At 40.4% G+C, this 18,808-nt stretch overlaps 1 protein-coding gene and 1 long non-coding RNA gene across 2 annotated transcripts in view; one reads left to right on the forward strand and one right to left on the reverse strand.

Annotated features, from left to right (window-relative positions):
- The window catches only part of LOC138615739 (uncharacterized), a 208,775-nt gene that overhangs the window by 160,353 nt on the left and 29,614 nt on the right, over positions 1 to 18,808 (reverse strand). The window lies entirely within an intron of this gene.
- LOC138615728 (protein phosphatase 1 regulatory subunit 29-like) overlaps positions 11,131 to 18,808 on the forward strand; it is a 238,873-nt gene continuing 231,195 nt past the window's right edge. Inside the window, exon 1 of the mRNA XM_069689511.1 lies at positions 11,131 to 11,208. The gene's annotated coding sequence lies outside the window, so the exon portion shown is untranslated. The remainder of the gene's footprint in view (positions 11,209 to 18,808) is intronic.

The following is an 18,808-nucleotide window of genomic DNA, read 5'->3' on the forward strand; positions in this document are numbered from 1 at the left end:
GCAAAGCAACTCATTATTTATCAACAAAGCATTGTCTGAAGAGACGACTTAGTTTGAATATTGTAGCTCAAAAGGAAATGTCAGTCATTGAGAATGGAGACAAGCCAAATAAAGCCACCAGCTATCACTCGGGCTCTTTGAAGTGGAGGAAGAGAAACACGCATCTTAGCTTAATGATAACACACTTGCACACATACCTACAAACGCTTTTCCCTGGAGATGCCATATTTTTTTTTACCCAATCTCCTTTTCTTGTGACGTTCATATTACTGATGCCATATTAACAACTGAATGATTTTTTTTTTAATGTACTTGTAAACCCTCCCCCATTCTGTTGTTCTCATGTTCCCTTCAGAGCTTTTCTCGTTTCTGTTTACTTTACTATTTAGTACAGTATGCACTCTGCAACAGAACATCCTTTCACATTATTAGTAAACAACATGTAATTTTCTGCAGGTTATGGAAGTAATATAAAATATTGAACAATCATCACCCATGATGTACTTAATAAAAACGGTTTTTTTTTAAAATGAAAATGTGTAATCATTCTTCATTAAGTATATTCAATATAAATGAGGATGCGCCAAATTTGAAAATAAAAGAGAGCATTATCACAGGACCATTTGCCTTAAATGACAATATAAACTATTGTCATTGCAATGACTCATTGTAAACTTGATATTATAATTCCTGCAATGTGTGGCTTTGTGACATTGTTTGACTGCAGTTTAAAAGTAATATGGTGGCTGTAACGGGCCACAGGCTATAGCACCAGCTGCTCTGTCTGTAGGTAGTTTTGTGTCTTTTTTATGCAAGCGTAAAAAACTTTGTGAGCAAATTTCTCGCACTGCAAATGAAGTTTGTAAGTTTGTGAATCAAGTTTTTGAGTCTCATACAAAGATGAACTAAGCCCCAAAAAAACAAAACAACACTAGCCAGTAGCATTACTGGAACAAATTTTGCCCTCCTCTCCTTCTGGCCTGCAAATTTCTCAATGACCAGCTTCTTTTCCATTGACAACATCAAAAGTACATTATCGGTGCCGGATACTCGTTTCAGCCGAGTACTCATCTCATCCATAGAAATAACCAAATTTTCTGCAGTTCCAATTTAAACTGTCATTCCACTGCCAGTCAGATAGCAAAGAAGCAGGAGTCACCGTGTAGTTACTTAATGGCGGATGTGAGGCGAACCTCAAAGATGGTGTCACGAGTTGTCCAATCACAAGATAAAGAAACGTAAAACAATACTGATTCGCTGCCAGTAAAAGAGAGGAAAATCTGAAATAACCAATAGAAGAGCAGCCTTGTTCTTAGCCATGGTTGCAAAATGTTGAAGGACTTGCATTCACTCTCATTTGGTCAGCACCAGGAATATATGTATTTACACAGAAATAACTAAATACAATTTGTAAACAGTTTTTATTGAATGCTTACAGGTGCTGACAGACTACCGGGTGCACATTACAAGCAAACCATTATGATATAATTAATATGTTGTTACATGTTAAAGTAATATTTTTTTTCTCTCGATGTTGGTGGCATGCGGTGCCCCAGCGTCTGTATTAACAGACCGCCACTGGTGGATATGATACAAAGTGCTGCCAAAAAAAAAAAAATTCCCCTCGGGGATTAATAAAGTAAATACCTACCTACCTACCTACCAAACAGTGTCTACATCACCTGAATATTAGTGTCTTTAATGATGAAGCACATTTATCAATTGCATTCTGCTAGACTCCACTAACAGCCTGTATGAACAGGATTAAGCTGACACAGATAATGAATGAATGTGATGAAAAGTGTTGGAGAATATTCTGTCTTTGCTCCCTGTGTGATGCCAGAACATGACTTCCTCAATGACTCCCAAAATAAGTGTAACCAATTTGAAGGTAATGTAGTGCATTTTACTTGCTGAACACCACTGATCTGTTTATCTGTGCTGGTGATTATTATGTCAAAATGAAAGAGGAAAGCATTATATTTTATTGCCCACCAATACAGAAATGTTATGTGCTGATGGATATTACGCCACTCAAGAAAGGAGCGAACACGCACTTTAAAGTGAATAGAGACGCTAGAAAGTTTAGGGGCTTCATTATTTGTAGTTTCTTGCTTAATAGTCACTATCTTAAAGGAGCAATATGTAAGTGTGACAGACATGTTGCTGTCACTGTGGGTTCTTCCCGTCCAAATGAATAACATCGAGTCCAGTACAATCGGCAAACGTTTTTATTTTACATAAACAATGTTCTCATTTACTTGTGCTCTCCTGCCGAGCATTCGAGCGTACGCCACACGTCCTGTCCACAGCCAGCCTGCTGCTCTGTGTCCTCAGGAGTGCGAACCCGTCTGGTGACCTGCTAGTGCTTTTATATGGAGAGAGACAAATCGGTAATTGCCTGCAGCTGTGCCAATTAAGCCTCTTCCAGGCACCGTTGCCTGAACCACTCCCCCAATCAGTCCCTCCTGCAGCTGAGCCAAACCACGCCCCGCCACCACATAACCCCTGAGAGCGGGAGAGGAAGTCAGCCACGGTCATCTACACCATCGGCCTATGGACCACCTTAAAATTAAAGGGCTGTAAAGCCAGATACCACCGAGTGATCCGGGCGTTGGTATCTTTCATGCGGTGGAGCCACTGGAGCGGAGCGTGGTCCGAACAGAGGGTGAATGGGCGTCCCAGGAGGCAGTAGCGCAGGGAGTCAACCACCCACCGGATGGCCGGGCACTCCTTCTCCACCGTGCTGTACCTGGCCTCCCTCTCCGATAACTTCCGGCTGATATAAAGGACAGGGCAGTTCATTTTATGCACAGGTGTTTGAGTGTATGTTGGTGCAGTGAGTGAAGTGTAAGGGAAGACCAATAATGTTAAATAAATACACAGTAACATTGCATGCCCTTGTCAGACCCACTCTCTTTGCTGTACTGATGTGTTTGAGTTCAGGAGCCGACTCCAGCTTTCTGTACTCATTCATGTGCCTCTTGGTCGAGTTGGCATCTTTGTCACCTCCAAGGAGGTCAGACGACTCCTGCCTTCTTGCTTGCAGTCTCCTCACCTCCCTGCCTGCACCTCTTGCTGGGGTTCATATTTTAAACAACATTTCAGTGACTCACACTTACTCTCCCTGAGAACAGGTGAGAAGATTATCTGGAGAACTTTCAGGCGGACACAAATCGGGCAAGCTGCAGTGAGGCAAAATAAGAGAATTATCTCGAGCTGGTATTTGTGCGAGGTGGATTGTGAGGAGGTGAGCAGGGCATTGCAATGTGTGTGCTCTGCAGCTGACTGTGTGAGAGACACTCGTCTGGTGTATATGTATTTTCAACTCAACTTAATCAAACTGTGACTCTTTTCTTGAAAAGCTTGTTCTCTTTTCTTTACATTCATATAATAGAAGTTATACATTTAGGAGTTCCTTTCTTTCAAAGTCTGCTTCTCAAAACCAAATATTGAAAATGGTTTATTTCAGATTCAAATTTTGATCCAACCCAACTGGAGTAATTTGGTATCTAGCCCAATTTTTCACTTTAGTCCTGAATGTAATGTCTCAACAACTAGTGGATAAATCAAATGTTCAGGGATTTCCTACTGCTGACTTTAGTAGTCCACTAACCACTCACCTTGAGGTCAACATTTTTTGGTTTGGAGTGAAAAACTTTGACAACTGTTGGATGTTTTGACAGAAAATTAAGTAAACCATTTAATTTACCCCATTTCATTAACGTTCATTTAATTTAAATTTCTGTTTAATCTAGCACCATCATCAGTTCAAAATTGAAATACATGCAAAGCTGATAATATACCCAATAGCTTTAGTTAATATACCTTCAGCTGTTTAGAGCAAAGTGGCAAATATTGGCATGCTAACTTGTTAAACCCAGAAGGTGAACATGATAAACACTATCCCAATTAAACATCAATATGGTCGACATTTTGACCATGTTATCCTACCGACATTTGCACTTAGATCAAAGTGTGGTTGTGTGCATGTACAGTTTCCCAGAGCTACTACCATGGCTGTAGGTCTTTTTCATCCCAAAGTGTTGGCTCTTCCCATTCTTTTTTTGACTTGACTATCACTGTAAGCCACACAAATCTGTTTCTCTGTATAATTATTTTCATGTTGCCGCTAGCTCACCTTTGGCGGAAGGGCAACTTGTCACAGAAGACATGAGGTGAAGCAAAGCGTTTGATCGGCCAGCCTAGTGGTTTACTTTGTCAGTACTACAGTAAAAAAGGCAGCCCCCTTTGTAGGGCGCACCCTTTGATAGAGGTGTCCCTTGAAATTGGTTCCAGTCATTCAGAGCTGTGGTCTTTTCATTGCAACCACGGTATTTGCCATGGGGCAGCTTCCCAGAAGGAAATGTAAAGTTGCTAAACACATCTGTGCTCTCTCTTTGTTGCTGTCTGATATGTTTTAAAGTTAAGCCAAGTTCAGTGTTAGGTCAGTAGAGGCAAGTCCTAAACAAGTCTTGTTAAATCAAGTCTCATGTTCATGAGACCAAGTCCAATTAAAATCATATGTGTGTCCGTCTTGGTGCAACTTTTCACCGACCTGTGTGTGCATGCACCTTGGGATGTGTGTTGTAATTCCCAGCGGTGATGTAGACCATTGAGCTCTACTCACTGGTGGCAAAAGTGAGTCCAATTTACTCCTCCAGCTGTCTATTTGCAAGGCAGTCAATGAGTTGCCCTCCAGACCGTCTCGGTGTCCCAAACACCTAACACTGCCATCCATCTGACACACATACCTGTCTTTTTTTAAGCCTTTATTTATCCAGGGAGGGTTTGCTGAGCTGGCATCCTGCTTTTCAGCTATTCCTTGTTTCATACCTACGCAGCTCAGGTATTCCCCATTTGAGAACAATTTCAGTTTTAGGATGCTTGAGCTAGAACTGGGTCAGTGTAGTAGTGTGGGTTGGTGCCCCACTCTGGCTATGCGATCGGCATTTTACAACATATGAGTGTGTCTCGTTCTTTTATAAACTATCAACTGAGACTTTTGACAACATTGAATGCAAGAACACAAGTAAAGCAAAGGCGTACTGTTGTATTTAAATTCAGAAGTAGAAAGCAGGGTTGATAATGGGCCAGAGAATCATATCAAACCCCTAACCCTAATCCCCAGTTTCCATTTAACATTTAACCATGACAGCGATTTTTTTTTTTTAATAACTTCAACCTACTGTACTTTGGATCAGTGTCAAATAAACAGTGCAACTCACTTGTACCCTGACTCTAACGGATTTTTTTTTCTACGTCGGATGCAGACACTATGAAAATCTTCACTGATGGGAAAACAGTGACAATCAGAAAGCCTTCTGTCTTCCCGCTGAGCATGTGATGAGATAGTGAGGCAATTTCCAGGGATATTTGGTAATTTTCTTCCACTCTGACAAAGAAAGGACACCAAGGAGTACATACAAAGAAAAAAAAGGTGACAGGTGGCTCTATCTGCAATCTGGTACCACTGAGATGATAAATTATTTGACATTATGCTGCTGTGGAGGTCAGGCGGTGATCATTTACAGCATGTGATATCTCAGGCGATATCTTGAATATACGCTGCTTCCTGGAGGTCGAAAGGAGAGAGGATGCATGTTAGCACTGTTAATTAAAATCTGAAAAATTACACTTCATGCCAATTTTTTTTTTATCAAAATAAAGAAATAAAGATAAATGTTCTACGCTCAAGCTATTTTCAAGCTATTGGGATGGATTTATGGATAAGAATGTCAATCTGTTGGCTGGTGAATCATTTTGGTCCAGACCGAAACAGGTTTCATACAACTCTGTACAAGCATTAATCGTTCCAAGATGGTGGATCCTAACTACTTCGGTGGTTGCCAGATTTTTCTTCAGAGTACAATAAAATGTCACCAGAGGATGGATTGCAGGTACCCAGTCATAATTGACAGGGTGAATCCGACGGACTTCAGTGATCCCGTGACTTTTCCTTTAATGCCTTCAAGATTACAATTGCGGTTTTAAGTGAACGACCTTCACAGCTACTTATTGATGTGAAATCTGTAAGACATATTCAGTATCCCTGTGGGGTCAATTCTTCAGTCTTAACTTTTATTCTGGCAGACAAACAAAATAATGTCTCTATACTAGCTCAGCAATATGCGAAGTAATGATTGCTACTGTTTAGCAAATGAGAACATGCTAGCGAGCTAAATCACATTAGTGACCTTGGTAAATATCAGCTGCTAATCATTCGAATTGTCACTGTGAGTGTGCTAGCATGCTAATGTGGATATTTAGCACCTTGGAGCCCAAATCCAGCCCCATTAGCATGGCGTTGCCTTTTCTTCAGCCTGAAGTATTCCAATGCCCACCCTATTACACACCCTATTAGCTATAAGCCAATATAGCATTGAAATAAAACTTAAGATATTTACATCAAGCATGTCGTTTAAATATCCTCATTTTGTCTGAACATCATAATTACCAATATAAGCACCAGGATGACGAAGGAAGAACAAGGGAAAGATTAAAGGGATCACTGACATCTCGTAATCCCTCTGTCCCATTTATAGCTTCAGCTCTCAGATATTCCTCAAACAGAACATATTTACAAAGACAAAACTAAAACACGGGCAAGTTTGAAATGGATGAACTCGTAAAATAAAAAATAAAAAACAAGGAAAAAGAAGTCATGAAAGGAAAAGGCAGAAAGAGGTATCGTATCGATCTGTCTGTTTGTCTGTCTGTCTATTTGGCAAGAGAACCAATGGCAAAAATGATGATCATTGTATAATCAGTGCAGTCATCACTGTACATCTTCACAATCATTGATTAAATCATTTGCTGGCTTAAGTCAACCTAATTCCCCCCCAAAAAGTGTAGACACAAACAACATAAATAGGAGAGAGAATAATGTTATACATTGTCTCTCCATCACTGGAAAGGCCAATCAAACCTTGCTCTCTCTCCATCACAGTTTCCTCTGTGCTCACGGGGCAAAGGGCAGAAGTGTGGCAAGTTTGGAGAATTTAAATCCATTAAACACTGCAGAGCAGCATCTACGTATATCATCATTGTCAGGGCTGTCGATAAAACTAAGAGATCCAAACCCACGGAACAATCCACTGATCAAACCAAGGACGGCTATAAAGACTGTAAGTGTTTATCATACTGCATGCCTATAAATATAAGTAAATGAATACATATCCCAGAGCGATGAACAGATTTTTCCCTGATTATTAAAATGTAGGCATGCACTCATAGGCAACAAAAGTCCAGACACAAAGCAGTGATCAAGAAAAAAGACGGATCACCTTATTTGCTTTTTGATGAGCCTAAATTTATATTCCCCCAAAATATTATTGCTCTGTCAGTGTGTCTCTGCCTCAATTTCACAGCAGAGGGGAACCTAATTAAACCTTTTCTATTTGAGTGGATTGTTTCTCTGTTGCTGTCTCTATCAAATTGTGAAACAATCGTTTAAAATCATTTCACGGGATTACAAAAAAATGAAAAATAACCCACCTAGTTGCTGGGTGGGTATCTGTAATGAACAGAAATCAGGTTTGTTTGTGATCATATTGTTGCAAATGGTAGGCGTGAACTGATTTATGGGGATAAACATTTAGGAACAAGACAATGCCATGTATAGAGTAATTACAGTATACTCCACAGTGGTTAGGACGTGTTCACCAATAAACAAATCCACTCTGTCAAACTTTGCATTGTAGTATTATTTACAGAAATTTGTTTTTTGTGTTCAGTTCTATTGAGTCTCAGAATCTGGACGCTTAATTAAAATGGTGGGCACTGGAGAAATTTGCTAAGTTTCGCTAAACCAGAATTATTTTTCAATGAAATTACATAATAACAGTTCCAGGATGTGAATCATAGCAGTAACCTGGCACACAATCTCAACCATGGCCATCAACTGTTGCATTCTGGGATACTTGGCAACCTTAAAGTATCCTCGATAAAAAGGGTGGAACACTTTCAGTCTTTTGGACTACATAAAGTAAGCTTCATTATTAATTATTAATTAGAGCAGTACTTTGGGCGTAACTGATTATGTTTGACAAGGACAGTCAGGAACAGCCTTGAGACAGCAGAGACTGATGTGTACTTGTGTGAATTTGTTGTCAGGGTTAAGAAAAAAAAGCTTGCCCCTTTTATTGGGCTTCAACGTTAATTTCATTTAAAGGGCAGAGTTCAGTTTAATATGTTTTGGAACTCAGACATTACATGTTTGAGAACTTTAGACCAAGTTTTTGTTGCTAAAAAAATATTGGTATCTTACATTTTTGGAGGCACGTTGTTGTATATTGCATTAAATGCCGATATACTATTGAAATTACAGCCACAAATCCATTCAGAAAACAAACTGTTGTGTGGAATTTGGCATACAATATTTAGACTTTATTTATTTTTTTTAACTATTTTTCAACATCCTTCCATAAATGTTCTGCTATTGCATGGCATATTGTGGTAATGTTGGTGATCTTTTCTTTTTCCTATGGTTCCTTATGGTTCCTGTAGAGGACACCTTTACCTTAAGACATTTAAAATGGTTGTTTAAGTTACAATTACAATTACAATTAAATATGTGCTGGTCTTGACATTCTTTTTGTTTCTATCACTGTGTCATTTACTCGTCCATTATTTTGTATAATAATAACTCACCACAACTGTTTTAAGCCACATCTATATGTCTTTGAAAAGTAACTGGGAAAGAAATCCCTGCATTATAACACTAATAAACCTCCCATACACTGACCATCACAGATTAATGACTGCAAATATCTGTCACTGGTATTCTAGTTGTGACAGTAATTTGTAAAAACGTCAAAATATTTTGCTCTTTCATTTAGAATTTCTGTTGTTTTAGTGCAATTTCATAGAAATAAAGTGGATTTGAAAAATCTAGAATACATATCTCGTGGGAAATCTTGCAGACTTAGCGGTAAGAGATAACTGATTTCTTTAATGGTATCTTTCCGTGAAACTTACAGTAAACCATATCACAGTGGTCTTGGGAGCTTGAGCCCTCTCCTCCTCTCTATATTAATTTATTAGCATCACTAGATAAATGTAAATGCCATGAAACTCCTCACCAGCCTGATTGCTCACCCAGAACAAACAAATGTGCTGCACAATATATTTATATATGCCATTACTGACGAGTCCAAATAAAAGCTGAATCTAAACTGTAACGTGACACAGCCATAAGGAACAAATTCATATTTGAAAGCCTTTTCGCCCCCTAGGTGTTCAGGTTTTTATAGCATTCACTCTCTGCCTTTTATTTAACTTGCACGGATTGAAACTTACTCATCCTCTAGTGGGAAAAAAAAATAAAAAAATTTGGTTAATTCACATTCACAAGCAAATTAAAGTTTATTTGCAAAAGTCACATTGACTCATTTATCTGACAGAATTTTGATAACCTTTAATTATGCAAGGCTGGGATTATATAACCAAATAAACTGAGTGCAAATTTACATCTGGACTGATGACTAAACCAGTTAAGAACACATGAAGAAATATGAGAACAAATACAGGAAACTGCAGCAAAGAGTACGGGGCAAGTCTCTATAATTAAGATGAAGAAGAACTGCTGAATAAAGTCTTCATTGCAGAAAAGTGAATTTACCATGTTTTGGGATTGCGTCCATGGATGGAAAAACCTTTTTGTTACCCTGAGGCTGAAGTGTGCTGTTTTGTTCACACAGACCCCCACGTTTCAACCCACCTGCAAACCCACTAGTGTTAATTAAATCCAATGTGGCCAATGGTCCTATGCAGGAATAACACTTCACCTATGGTTATTATGATGCTCTTTTCATTGTTTGATGTACATGAACTGATTTTTTTCAGATTCATTTCTCTGTTCGGATTCTGCGCTCAAGTTACTCCATTTTCACGATAGTGGACATTCACTCACTGTTAATAATGAGGTCTGGGATCACTTTTGTGATGGCATCCATTCAGGCATCGCTACTACATGCATGATAAGAACCTAGAGGAGTCAGTGTTGCCCCTCTGGGTGCCTCATCACTGGGTTGAGAAATGAGAGAGAGCGGGATGGTCTGAGTGGCAGAAGATCCTGACGTTTTTGTCTCTCTGCCTTCCTCTGTGTGTCTGTCTGTGTCTGTGTTTCCCTTGACCACACACATGCCAAAAAAAATGCTCATGCACAATTTATATGGGAGATAATCAATACCTCCCCATCTGACCGGCAATGACGTCTGCTGCACAGCTGGATCTCCCCACTTTCCCTCAGTGTCTGTCTGTGTCTCTCTGTGTGTGCATGTGTGTAAGCCTGCCTCCCTGCCCCTTCACAGGGGCGCGCACTACTGAGGCGCGTTGCTACGTGCCCAGATTGGAAAGCAGCTGCGCGACACTGCTTGGGGAGGCAATAAGTTGCACAAGTGATGGAGGAAGATAGAGACCGGTGCGTGGCTTCCTGCTTTTCCCCGAAACCCCACACAGTGATTGAGACTAAACATTATGTAATTACTACGTCTGGAGACATGAGTGCAGCACACCCTCCTATATTTCTTAATATCTGCACACTGCAGCCAATAATGCGTACAGTGCCACAGAGGTTAGACTAATACTGCGAGTAAAATATTCTTGTCATAGTAAATACAAAAAAGTATATCTATGTTATAATATACTCTATCCTACACATATCAACGGTCTATTATGATGAGGAGGAGAGAGAAGATTGAGAAGGTCAACAGAAACTCTTTGCTTTACTGAGAATCACAGATGCGTTAAGTCCCGATGGGAACATTGCTGTGATATTCAAATTGGGGTTGCTTTGGCATTTGAAGGATGCGCACTCGACATTTCTGAAACACTCCTCGCTGACATCAAAATAATAATAAAATAATGTTAAAATATATGTATTTTCCTTTCAGTGTGTCCTGTAGGTAGTGCCACTCATCGGGAGCGGCCGTTGCCCCAATTCAGCATCACCCCACTCTCGGACTGAACCGCCCCCTCTGCTCTTGCGTTAGCGCGCCTCTGTCCCCCATCCCTCCTCTTGCATACCCACTCTCTCCTTGCCCTCTCTCTCTCTCTCTCTCTCTCTCTCTCTCTCTCTCTCTCTCTCTCTGCTGGATCGCACGTCCAGGGATAATACTCTCGCTTTCTCCGTCCTTGCTGCTGCAGAACGGACCGTAAAGCTGCATGCTGCCTCTTCCTACCTGCCAGACCGAGACTCCGTTCAAGGTAAGACACGTGAAACATCGCCGTGTTGTGTCCAAGCTGGGCTCAGCTGTCAGTGTTGGCGGGGGCGGGGGACTTCTACACTTGTGGGTTTACCGGGTTGAGTACTGGAGACACACGCATGCTGCCACGTTGAGAGGTTTTTCTCCGTGGATCGCAAGATCTGTTGTAGCCTCAAATGGGCTTGTTTGACTAAAGTAAACCCAGCTTTTAGTAGAACATGAAGCTGCTCGGACGGTCTGCTCGTTGTTGGAAAAGGTCCACTCCTCAGACATTTCTGTGACAGAGAGGAAGACTGAGCGCAGGGCAGAGAAAGAGAGGTGGAGAGAAGAAAACACTGAGAGGAGAGAGGAGGAACTGTGGAAGAAATTCGGGCAAATTGTTCACGATGCGACCTATTGACTAGTTGTGTCATCCTCTTAACGACAGTGCAGTTCTGTCATTCGCTTACAAATCGTCGCATCGCTTCACAACCTGTGTGTTTTATATTGTGGTGGGCAGGACAGCTGTTGAACAGAGGGGAATGTTGGGAAGATGGAGCGGCAGCCTGCAGATCAGGAGATCCTGGGCTGATCCGCTGGGAGCGGGGAGGTGGTGCTTGAGTTACTGGGTGCCAAACACGAAGGGGCAGCTGCTGCTTCTGTGTGCGCAGCGGCGCTCTCTGCATGGGTGTGTGCGTGCCTGTGCGAGTAGATACGACCATCATCACACTGTTACTGTGTGTATAGGGTGAAAGTGACAGGCAGAGATGGGGGAGCTGGTGTGCAGCTGTGATCACTGTAAAAAAGATGCGTGCGTACTTAGCGCGCGCGCGCGCGCAGATGGGTGCCTGGTGCTGGAATGATCAATTTCCATATCAAAGTGGTTGTTCCGATAGATTTAGCATTAGAAGGCATGGGGGAACGGGAGGAGGGCTATTCAGTCTCTTTCAGTCCAGCAACACAACCTCATTCAGCAGCAACGGCAGCAGCCCTGTGTGCGTTTGGAGACGATGGGAGGATAAAAGAAAATGAGAAAGCGGTAAGAGAGACACGGAGAGGGAGATGGAGGGAAGATGGGAAAGTGAAGGGGAGAGGGGTTGAGACGGGGAGTGAGAGAGATGAGAGAGAGGGAGAGAGATGGCGCCCTACACCAGCGCTTTCTGGCTGTCATTTGATTTATCGTTTCTCCAATGCGCACTGACGCACGAAGCTCTGGGTCCCCCGCTCTCACTCGTTGTCATCTCAGTGACTGATCAGGATTATGTCGAATTGACGGTCGTCGACCCATCTGGCCACCGGGAACACACCCTCACCCAAAGATGAGACCCTGTTACACACACACACACACACACACACACACACACACACACACACACACACACACACACACACACACACACACACACACACACACACACACACACACACACACACACACACACCCGCCCTCACCCCCTCCCCTTTTATTACTGGGCGGCCCCATAGGCCAAACACACGTTTGGACATGACAGATGATTGCTGCCGTGGAAGCACTCATGACTGATGCAATGTGACGAGCGCGCCATGCACGTCCAGCAGTGGCATGTTTTGACTGAGGGATTGGGATCTCCTCTCTGTCTCCCAGTTGCTCCACGAGTTGGATAAATTCGTTTACACATCTCATTGTGATGATGTGTGCGTGACTCATTTGGCCGAACCGTGCTGGGATAGACGAGGCCTGAGTAACAGTGCAGGCTGTTGGAAAGAGCGCCACGTTTAATACGCTGATATTTGGAAATGACGGAGTCAACAGACAAACAGATTTTTATCGTTTACTGATCCCTTTACTGTTTTTATCATCTTAGTCATCATCATCATCTTTACAAGTGCCTTCATCATTGCAATACTCCTTGTTATCTTCCTCCTCCCCCTCATCATCAGTACCATAACTATTCCCTCTACCTTCTACATTAACATCCTTCTAATTTGTATCTCTTTTATCATTACATCATCATTATCCTCTTTATTTGCAATTTAATTCAAAATTGACTTAACATTTTTTTTTTTATCACCTTAACGTTTTCTCATTATTTTATTCATCACTATCATCATCATCTTCATAGTTTACACCCTGTCCTCATCTCATCATCATTTTATCATCATCATCATCATCATCATTTTGAGCCAAACAGCTATGGATTCTCAAAAGATTTAAATTATCCTTCCTCTCCTTCTCCTCCTCTCCTTCTCCTCTCCTTCCTCTCCTTCCTCTCCTTCTCCTCTCCTCTCCTCTCCTCTCCTCTCCTCTCCTCTCCTCTCTCTCTCTCCTCTCTCTCTCCTCTCCTCTCCTCTCCTCTCCTCTCCTCTCCTCTCCTCTCCTCTCCTCTCCTCTCTGACACAGCTTTGAAATACGACACACTATCAGCAAGCAGAGGTCTATTAATGGCTGCAAGCCTGAGATCTCATTCATAAATCTTCTGTGGGGGCAACAGGTGAACAGGAGTGAGCCTGGAGTCAGACATATGTAGATGCTCACACACAGAAAAACCTGAAAAAATGCCTCTGTATTCAACACAAATTTAACTACATTCATTACCTTAGGTTGGCCCGTACTTGTATTTGTGTCTCAACAGAATGGATACTTTTGTCTTGATATAAAATAATCGAGCATCAGTTTTTATAAAAGTTGCCTAACATGGTTTGTTAAGAAGATGTTGCCTCTATTTTGAGAAACAACTACTCTTTAAAAAAATATCCAAAAACACTGAACATGAATTCTTGGACTGATAAAAAGTAAATTAAAACCCCCACTTCGGGCAGGGGGTCCACATTATGTGTGTTGCTCCAATAATGTGTGTCTTATCGTAACTGAAGCTACAATATAATTCTGAAGGGAACATGATTAATGAATTGAATTTAGGGTCCCTGACGGGCCACATTCAGTTCAATGATGATGTGAAAAGACCAGATCAGAGGAAGGGGAATTAAAAAGAGAGAGGCAGATAAAACAGAGGGAGATGGGAGATTAGAGGAGTAGAGAGGCAGGAAAATGGAGGCAGATGAGAGAATGGCAAAGAAAGTTGAACACTATCTGCGAGTCTCACAAAGCCAAATTCACTTCCTACTGAGAGATTTAAAAAAATAAATTACTCAAAACAAAACAGAGCTGGCACAACCTGTGTGCTAATGAGTTCTGAGACTAATAATTGTTTTTTGAAGAAAAATGACTTTATTTATTTATATATATATACAAATTTATTTGTAAAGGACACGGCCTTATGTGTGTAGTAAAAGGAATAAAAAGAGGGAAAAAACAAAGATGTAATCTGAGTGCAGTTTGGGGCTGCTGCCTGCAATAAGCCTTAAGACGGCAGTCAATAAAGACATCTACAAATATAGGTCTAATTAATAAGGTATTGTTCAAGTTTGCGGTATTTGTCAGGATTATTTATTCATTAAAAAAATTAACTCTGATGTGGGGAGTAACATTGAAGGAAACTGGTCGTTTCAGCACGCTGTCGCTAAGGTAAGCTGATTGTGCGTTTCTGCAGTTTAGCACAAAGAAATGCGCAAACCTTTGATATCAAACTGATGATTTGCAACTCCAGCACAAAACTTTTACAGAACATTAACAATAATGCACTTAGCTACAAAGCAGGAAGTATTTTTACCTCCTGCATATCACAATTTATACATATTTTTACAGATAACACTAATATTTTATCTGGTCCACTTTGTCCAGTTATCAGAGAAGTCATGAAATCGGCTGCAGTGTTTGGCTACTGTTAAAACTAGCAAACTCATTCTGCTGTTGCTGTCAACCGTCAAACTGCTTGGAGCAACACGTTTTGACTTAGTCAACAGTTATGTGAGATTTGGAATGTTTTTCTGGTACTATATTGTCATCTGAGCAGCATTGCCTTAACTCTGCTTAACTATGGGTATATAATCAGTCAGAGTATTTCAGAAAGTGATCGCCCAATGGCTCGTGAACTCTTGCATTAAAATCAGCAGTCCTCAAGAACATTCACTGCTCTATCAAAGTTATCATCACCTGCTTGGTAATAATAATTCAATGTGAAAAAAAATAACCTAAAGTAAAAGGGATTAAGACACTTGTAAAACCTCATGATGGTAGTTTTTAGATCATTTATTTTGAGTGTTTCTTGCAACCAAAAGGTTTTTTGAAGACAAAGAGTTTGGAGCGGCTGACGCTGGGCCTGCATCACATCCTGACAGACAGTAAAAGGTTGTTTGCCACTTTAATCCACAAAAGAAATGACATTCAAGAAAGTGTTCTGATAAAAAAACAGAAAACATGAAACATACTTTTTCTTTGAGGAAAAAAAATGAACATAAGAAAACCACATGAACACAAGCATGAGTCACCTTCAACAAGGCTACTTTTGCTAATCAGGAGAAAAGTCGAACAAAGAAGGACAAATCAATATTGATTTCTTCCAACACCTCCTATAGCTGTCATCGCTGACCAGGACAAAAATAGAACTGGAGTCGTGCAATATAATTTCTGTCTCTCTGTTTTTTGTTGTTTTTACTGTGACAAACAAACACACACATACACACATGCACAAGCTCATGCTAAGGTTCCGTATCCATTCTGCCGTGGCACCGTGCCTCGATGATCTGTGCTGTGAGAAAAGTAAAGTTTTTCTCCAGAAAGATGCCCACAGGCAGCCAAAAATGAAAGGCCAGAGTGTTTATTCTGTTTCTGGGTCCAGAAGTCAAACAGTGTTCAATGTTTCAAAATAAAAAAAAAAATTCAGATAAAAACTGTTCTTTCCTGCATAGGTCAAATCAGTTATAGAGACTTTGAAAGTAAAGTGATGTCTAAGTGATTTATACAGTATGTCATAAGATCTGCAATTACAGTGAAAGGAGGCACCTGACATTCATTTCTTGAATTGAGCGTGACATTATGAACACTGAAGATGCACAGGGCTTAACTCCGGCTTTATTGTTTGGCTAGGGTACATCATCACTGTGCATATGCTCAACATAGCATTGTGCATTGATTTTCACATTCATCAGAGGAGGTATTGTAAGTGGGAAAAAAAAATGTCTCCAGTGCGTTGACCCTTCGAGTGGATGTTTAACATCAAGCGTAACAGTTACATAAATAAGCATTATTATCCTTGTTATACTATGGTAACATGTCTACGCTGTTTACATGTTGTTCAGCTGGTGCACCCTGGGACCAGCTCTGGCTACACACTGACCTTGAAGAGGAATTTGTGGTAATAGAAGAATGAATTCAGAGATGTGAAAGGTGATAACTTAAAATGATTTATGTTAAAATAAAGTAGTTTATTTTGCAGTGCACATGCACCTTGGCTTTTGGCTTTGCCATTTTTTACATCTCTGTCCTTCTTTGTGTGTGCGCGTATGACTGCGAGGGTATCAACGGAAATCTGTGAATCCCTGAAGTGACAGGTGTGTTGCATGCGTCTCTATCTGTATCTCCCTTCCTCGTTTTTCTCCGCTCCCGTTTCCCTCAACACAAATATGAGAGGAATGGAAAAAAAAGATGGAGTGCGGTGGGAGAGATGGATGCCTTCGAATGTTAACTCCAATGTTTGTCTACAACAATGATACCAAAAACAGGGAGGACAATTCTTATCGCTGCCCAAATGTTTATTTTCTGCCATTGTGAAATGCCAGACTGTGGCTGGTGGCGATAAGTTGGGGAAGAAGAACACCATTTGGCTCCTTTTTTAAATGAATGCAAAAAAGGAGAAGAGGGGAGATAGGAGTGAGGAAGAGGGATGGCCTCGGGGCAGGACAAAAAAATAGTTTCAGCCTTGCAGAATAGTTATACTGTGGTGCCGGTATTCAGAATTGTTGCAGGCCTTTCTACACCACATTGTACAGAATCTCAAAAATGGCCAGTAGTTGTCTCAGAAAGGATCATTTTATGCATGAACCAACCAAGGTTGAAAGTAATTTCAGGATATGGAGCACATTTGAGAAACTCATCCACCGTTGGGGTTTTGTTGAATAGAAATATTATATTACAAAAGTAGAAATGAAGATACAACTCACCAGTTTGAATCCTCAAAGTGGGAAATGATGAAAGGGTTTGTTGAAGAAATCTGTCGAACGCAATTTATTTCTACAATGCTTCATACTGCACCTTGTTGCACCTTGCTTATTGACATTGGGCAAGTCAAATCGCCATTCAATTATTAATTATAATCAATTGTTAGAATTTTGAAAATGTACAGCCACCACATTCACCCAATCTAACTGTTATCAAACTATTGAATAGGACGTTATCATCACACATCTATGCCAAATATATTGGCTGGTAGGAGCTTACTAAACCTACTGGGCAAACTGCACTTAAGAGAAGGCTAGAAGGTTACATTAATTGTCTAATTATTATAATACTATCTGTTTCTAATAGCCATAATCATTTTCACAGATGCAATGGAAGATGTCAGGTGATGCATTGTGAAGAGTGGCAAAGTCTGTTTAAGACACCATATCAGTGTCAGTGTAAACATTGATACAGAGAAAATCTATTGTTTTCTGTAAAATATATGCTTATTTTTCGAATTTGAGGTCAGCAACACGTTTCAAAAAAGTTGGGGCGGGGGCATGTTTACCACCGTGGTGCATTATCTCTTCTTTTAACAACACTCTGCAAATGTCTGGGACCTGAGGAGACCTGTTGCTGGAGTTTTGAAGGTGAAATGTCCCATTCCGGCCTGATATAGAATTTCAGCTGCTCAACAGTTCAGGGTTTCCTTTGTCAAATTTTTTTGTTTCATTGTTGGCATTAATGGTGCCTTCCCAAATGTGCAAGCTACCCATGCCATGTGAACTAATGCACTCCCATACCATCACGGATGCTGGCTTTTGATCTGTGTGCTGAGAAAAAGCTGTGTGGTCCCTCTCCCTTTTAGCCCGGAGTGACACGTTTTTGGAAACAGGGTTGTAATTTAGCATGTAGTGCAATTTTATGACACAAAGCCGTTATAAGAAATAAGAGTGTACAAAGCTGCCATACAGTATACAGTTATGATGTATAGCATGAGTGTGAAAGGTGTCAGCATAGATACTACTAAAAGAAATTCTATGTCTTTAAACCTAAACCTTAAATACTGAATTAACAGCATGGTGAAGTCCTTTTATGTCATTAAACAGCCTAATTAAATTCTTAATCGTTAAAACACATCCTATATATTTGAAAATGCTCTACAGCTTGTTTGTACAGGTCCATTTAAGTGGTTAAAGAAAATTAATGGGACATTAAAGCTGTCTGTCCCTAAAGGCTGCAGAAAAAAAGGGGAAACTGAATGGAGTTTTAAAAAAACAGCAAAAAACTGTTACATTCATTTACATGAAGTAATAAATTGATAGATCAATAGATGATTAAGGCAGTTTATATAGCTATCTGTATATATATATATATATATATATCAATGTCTCTTTAGTATACAAAATAAAAATGTATAAAGTTAATATAGCAAAACTTTTTTTTATTTATTTAAGAGGTAGGACTTTATAGCGTCTCAGTGGATGGCGCACTCTTCTCTGTTGCAGCGTCACTTTGTAATATGCGAGAACACAATTAATATCATTTTTCAGAAAAATCCAGAATTATGCAGCTTTGGATGGAT

This window comes from Brachyistius frenatus, unplaced genomic scaffold (genome assembly GCF_029030835.1).
Source record: "Brachyistius frenatus isolate BFR_SWC_R1_liver_20210118 unplaced genomic scaffold, ASM2903083v1 Contig_7, whole genome shotgun sequence".
Lineage (NCBI taxonomy): Eukaryota > Metazoa > Chordata > Actinopteri > Embiotocidae > Brachyistius > Brachyistius frenatus.